At 55.7% G+C, this 6,000-nt stretch overlaps 1 protein-coding gene and 1 long non-coding RNA gene across 5 annotated transcripts in view; one reads left to right on the forward strand and one right to left on the reverse strand.

The window, feature by feature from the left end:
• ABR (ABR activator of RhoGEF and GTPase) overlaps positions 1-6,000 on the reverse strand; it is a 207,990-nt gene that overhangs the window by 140,996 nt on the left and 60,994 nt on the right. The gene's annotated exons all lie outside the window — the stretch shown is intronic.
• LOC116540126 overlaps positions 5,334-6,000 on the forward strand; it is a 798-nt gene continuing 131 nt past the window's right edge. The window contains exons 1-3 of one of the 2 annotated variants that reach the window (XR_004264316.1): positions 5,334-5,354; positions 5,436-5,462; positions 5,618-5,822. This is a non-coding gene — a long non-coding RNA (uncharacterized LOC116540126). Of the gene's footprint in view, positions 5,355-5,428; positions 5,463-5,617; positions 5,823-6,000 lie in introns of those variants that run through there. The other variant, XR_004264314.1, reaches the window with a different exon arrangement.

Below are 6,000 nucleotides of genomic sequence, written 5' to 3' on the forward strand. Positions count from 1 at the left end.
GGTAGTGCCTCTGAGAACATATTCTACCATGAATTGTCAGAGCTTGTAACAGGTCCACGCTTCACAAAGGAAACTTCACTTACATGGAAATCTCCCAAGGTGGGTCGCCTGTATGGTGGAGATAGTCACCCCACCAAGCTACTGCTCTCTAGCCCCCACCTCCAGGAGTGCGGCAGATGGGTGCCTTGGCTGACAGAAGGGAGCAGGTATAGCTGGACCTCCCTGCCTTCGAAGTGTCTACGGATTCCATGCCTTCTCAGAGACTCAAGGCGGGGACGCCCAAGTCTCGTCTCCTTCCCAGCACCTATCCTGGGTTTTGCAGGAAACTTCCATCACCCACGAGTCCATTCAGTCATTCATTCAGAGACAGAGTCCTGCTCTGTCACCAGGCACCAGGCTGGAGTGCAGTGGTATGATCTCAGCTCACTACAACCTCCACCTCCCGGGTTCAAGCAATTCTCCTGCCTCAGCCTCCAGAGTAGCTGGGACTACAGGCGTGCACCACCACGCCCACCTAACTTTTGTATTTCTTAATAGAGATGGGGTTTCATCACGTTGGCCAAGATAGTCTCGATCTCTTGACCTCAGATGATCCACCGGGCTCGGCCTCCCAAAGTGTTGGGACTACAGGCCTGAGCCACCATGCTCGGCCAATTTTTTGTATTTTTATTAGAGACAAGTTCTCTCTCTGCTTTCCAGGCTGGCCTCAAACTCCTGGCCTCAAGTGATCCTCCTGCCTCAGCCTCCCGATATGCCCAGCCACATGGGATATATTTATACTTAAAAATTATTCATTGTTTATCTAAAATTCTAATTTAACTGGGCATCCTTATTTTTATTTGCTGAAAAATTCAGCAGCCCTTTCAGTGTGGTTGGTGAAGTTGCTCCCATTCTGAACGTGAGAAGAACAAAGCTCACTAGAGCGTAAGTAACTGGCCGGAGGTCACGGGTCAATCGGGTGTCAAAGACCAGGCTCTTGGTCTGCACAGCTGCCTCCTCTCAGCCCAGCAACAGGCCCAGAGCCAGAGAACCTCGCCCTGAGCGCCTTCCCCCTGTCCAAAAATGACCCTCGGTCCCTGGAGGTAAGCTGGGAACCAGAGGAGCCATTTTCTCATGGGGAGAGTGTGCTGGGGAGGCATCCTCGGGTGGGTGGCTGGGGGCAGATGCAGGTGTGGGAGAGAGCTGCAGCCAGCCAGGGTGGCACCCACAGCCCTTCCGGGAGCCGCCGCTGCCTGGGGCTGGGACCTGGGGCCAAAACGCCAGAGAAAACTCCGGAAGCTCCAGAGGAAACCCCTCAGGAAGCCCCGAAATAGTTCCATAGCCAGAGTGAAAACTTGCTTGCTTTCTTTTTTTCTCCTGACAATAAGTTTTGCTGTTGTCACCCAGGCTGGAGTGCAGTGGCGCGATCTCGGCTCACCATAACCTCCGCCTCCCAGGTTCAACCGATTCTCCTGCCTCAGCCTCCCAAGTAGCTGGAATTACAGGCATCCGCCATCACACCCGGCTAATTTTGTATTTTTAGTAGAGACAGGGTTTCATCATGTTGGCCAGGCTAGTCTTGAACACCTGACCTCAGGTGATCCTCCTGCCTTGGACTCCCAAAGTGCTGGGATTACAGGCATGAGCCACTGAGCCCGGCTCCAGAATGAAAACTTTCAGGGGAGAGCAGCCGTGAGGGTGGCACGGCCTCTTTGAGTCCAGGGCATAGACCCCAGTGCCTGGCAGCTCGGCCCAACTGGCAGGGACAGCCCCCCAGAGCCCACGCAGATGACCCAGCCCCCCACCCCCAGACAGCCTGCACGGTCCCCATCTCCGCTCTCCTAGACCCTAAGGTGGAGGTTCACTTCCATCATTCTCAGCTCTATTTTTACACAAAGGTGGTAAGGAGGACAAACCTTCACAGCGGGACAGCAAAGTCGTCTGAGTCCATGCGGCTGTGAGGCTGAGCTCTTCTGTGAGCAGGGTCAAGAAAGGGCTCCGGCCCGTGGGGGGCTGCTCTCCAGGGCTAGCCAGGAGTCTAGGTCCAGCGCCCAATCCCTGGCCAGCGACACCCAGGCAGGGACACTCAGCCTCCTCCCCACCCGGCCGAGGAAGTCCAGCAGCATCCCCCAGGCAGAGGAACAGCGCGTGTACAGGCACCGAACTGTGAACCCGAGTGGTGTTCCTGGGAAACCGGGGAGAGGGTCAGCGCGGCTGGTGGGCTGGGGCGTGGTAGCGGGTGCCAGGAGGGAGGCCACGCTGGAGATGGGTTGCAGCCAGTCTCTGTAAAGGCTCCCATGTTGTGCTAAGGAATCTGGAGTTTACCCTCCAGGAAGGAAGGAGCCACGGAGGCTTGAGGGGTGATGCTGCAGGTGCCGGGTCCTTCCCGCCCAGCGTGGCCAGTGCAGGCCTCACCTGGGCTTGGTGGAAATGCAGAATCCAGGCCTGGCTCTCAACTGTAATCCCAGCAGCCGGATCACCTGAGGTCAGGAGTTCAAGACCACCCTGGCCAATGTGGCAAAACCCCGTCTCTACTAAAAATATTAAAAAATTAGCCGGCTGTGGTGGTGGGCGCCTGCAGTCCCAGCTACTTGGGAGGCTGAGGCAGGAAAATCACTTGAATCCAGGAGGCAGAGGTTGCAGTGAGCCGAGATCACACCAGTGCACTCCAGCCTGGGCAACTTTTTTTGAGACTCCTTCTCAAAAATAAAGAAATAAATAAATGGATAAGAAAGTGCTAAGTGATGTGGCCCAGAGCAAGCAGTACTAAGGATTCTGGGCCACGATCTCTAAGGCCAGTGCTAGAATCAGGCCTGGAGGGCTTCTTGGAGGTGGTGGTAGCTGAGCTGAGGCCTGAAGCTGGTTAGGAGATCCTTGGAACACAGAGGTTTGCAGGATGGTGAGGGCCTTACTGGCTAGAGGACAGCAGCCTGCTGGGGTGCTGGGAAATAGAAATGGGTAACAAGAGGGTCCCCCAGTCAGTCTGGACTCAGAAAGGCAATGACCCATTGAACCCACTGAAGCTTTCTGGGCAAAGGAGAGAAATGGGTTTAGCGTCACCACAGGCGATTGGAAAGGGAGTGGCGTCCTTCACTCAGGGAGGGGCTTGAGGACAGCACCTCAGGCACCTGCCACAGTCCCACCCGCAGGGTCCCCAGGCTGGAGCCAGCAGCTCCTCTCCAGCCAGTGTGAACTCCGTCCTTCCTTCCCAGGGAGCAGGACATGGAATCCGCTCCCACCGTCGGTTTCTGAAGATTCTACACTCAAAGATGGCATATGGTGCCCAGCTCACCTAGGCCTCCCAAGGGCAGCGCAGGTCAGGAGCTGCCGGGGGGCATGCGAAATGCCTGCTGGCCTTGACCATGGCAAAATGGCTGTTCCAGGCAGCGGGGCGGACAGCTGGCCTCTCGTCACCCTCCCTGCGACGCACTCGCAAAGTCACTACCAAGGCTTTCTGCTCCACTAACACCGAAGTCGCCCGTCAGGGGAGAGAGGGGGCAGGGAGGGCGCGGGTGTGCCCAGACGAGGCACTCACAAAGCCCGATGACGCCCGAGCTTCCGCCACGAGGAGGAGGTGAACGGAGGGCAGAGGAGACCTCGCGCGTCCCCCGCATGCGGCCCCCTGTGGCAGAAGCCACCAGCAGAGGCCAAGAACAACAGCCGCCTTCTCATCCTTAAAATCAGGCCAGCTGATTTCCCAGGCTGACCTCACTGCGCATGAGAACAGCGGCTAGACCCCGGTACCTGTGAGGTGTCCAATCAGTCGCTTTATTTTTATTCCTATGGGGAAGTGGCTGAAAAGATCTGTGTCGGGGGTGCCTTTCACCTGGCCAGGAGCCAGAGTGACGGAAGGGTCCCAGGGTCCCGCTTGGCTTGCGGTCCCCACCACAAGCAGCTGCCTGAAGGTGTGAGCCCCCAGGCCACGCCTTCCCCCAGGGGGCTGGGCCCTCAGCAGGGGACCTCCAGGCTCCTGGGCTATCTGGGCGGGAGTGGCACTGGGGGCCTGCACCACCCAGCCCGTCATTAACACGCTGATCACAGGCCGAGTTCAAACTCAGCATCTGGCTCCGCGGCCCAGCAGGCCCGGGGCTCGGCAAAGGACCTCGGTGCTCACTGGCCTGGTTTCCGGCTGAGGGCTCTTTCTTTTCCTTTTGAAGCTGTGGAGGTGGATCTGAAAAGGCCGGAGAGCAGGGCCAGGACTCTCGGTCTGTGCCAAGTCCCCACGTCCTCGCCCCTGGCCTCGCTCTGGAAACTGGGCCCCAGCCCTCCCCACACCCACCGCCAAAGTCTACTCTCGCCCTCCCTTCCTGGGTGTTTGTGTTTGTGTGGGGGAAGTCTGTGTGTATGTGAGCAGTCAGCACTTCCTGCCAATAATCCCAGGAACAAGCTAACACAGGACATGAGTGGCAGGCACGTGGGCTCAAGTGCCCATGGGGAGCTCTCCTGAGGCTCAGCCTCCCAGGAAGAGGCAGCCTAGCTGGTGGATGCTTCCAGAGACCTGGGGGAAGAGGGAGGTCCTGATATCTCAGGGGTTCAGGGGCAAGACTTCACAACTGTCATTCTAGCTAAAGAAATGAGCCCAGATCAATCCACCTCAGTCAGAGAAATCCCAGCTGCCAAAGGCCCCCCGGCACCACTGCAAAGGTAAGGAAGTGTGGGAGAAAAAACCCCAGTTTAGAGTCGGGGCAGCCCAGCACACAGCTCCCGGCTTGTAATCGACAGCCTTGAATTCATTCATTCATTCATTCATACATTTATATTTACTTATTTATTTATTTTATAGAGTCTCACTCTGTTGCCAGGCTGGGGTGCAGTGGCACAATTTCAGCTCACTGCAACCTCCACCTCCCGAGTGCAAGTGATTCTCCTGCCTCAGCCTCCTGTGTGGCTACAGGTACACACGACCATGCCCAGCTAATTTTTAAATTTTTAGAAAAGATGAGGTTTCACCATGCTGGCCAGGCTCAAACTCCTGATCTCAGGTCATCCACCCACCTCAGCCTCCCAAAGTGCTGGGATTACAGGTGTGTGCCACCGCACCTGGCCTGATCATTTTTTTAAATAGAGACAGGATCTTGCTGTGTTGCCTGGGCTGGTCTCAAACTCCTGGACTTAAACCATTCTCCCACCTTGGCCTCCCAAAGCGCTGGGTTACTCTCAGCCCCAGGGCATACCCTTGCACGGAACACACTGGAAACGAGTCCCTGCGCCTGGCCAATTAATTCTTAACTTCCCTGAGCCCTGGTTTCCTTCCCTATAAAGCAGAGGTAATAATTCCAGCCTTCTAACACGGGGGCCAGGCAGGATTAACTGAAGTGCCTGGGCCAGTGTAGACACATGGCAGGTACTCAGTTGGTACTCGCTATCGTCTGCAGGTACTCGGTTGTTACTATTGTCTGCAGGTACTCACTACTAGCTATTGTCGGCAGGTACTCAGTTGTTACCATAGTCTGCAGGTACTTGGTTGGTACTATTGTTTGCAGGTACTCGGTTGGTACTGGCTATAGTCTGCAGGTACTCAGTTGGTACTGGCTATCATCTGCAGATACTCAGTTGGTACTCGCTATCAACTGCAGGTACTCAGTTGGTACTGGCTATCGTCTGCAGGTACTTGGTTGGTACTGGCTATCATTTGCAGGTACTCAGTTGGTACTGGCTATCATCTGCAGGTACTCGGTTGTTACTATTGTCTGCAGGTACTCGGTTGGTACTATTGCCTGCAGGTACTCGGTTGGTACTGGCTATCATCTGTAAGTACTCAGTTGGTACTGGCTGTCGTCTACAGGTACTTGGTTGGTACTGGCTATTGTCTGCAGGTACTCAGTTGTTACTATCGTCTGCAGGTACTCAGTTGGTACTGGCTATCATCTGTAGGTACTCAGTTGGTACTGGCTGTCGTCTGCAGGTACTCAGTTGGTACTGGCTGTCGTCTGCAGGTACTCAGTTGGTACTGGCTGTCGTCTGCAGGTACTCAGTTGGTACTGGCTATCGTCTGCAGGTACTCGGTTGGTACTATTGTCT

The sequence above is a fragment of the Sapajus apella genome, unplaced genomic scaffold (assembly GCF_009761245.1).
Source record: "Sapajus apella isolate SASKATOON/1434 unplaced genomic scaffold, GSC_monkey_1.0 scaffold136, whole genome shotgun sequence".
NCBI lineage: Eukaryota > Metazoa > Chordata > Mammalia > Primates > Cebidae > Sapajus > Sapajus apella.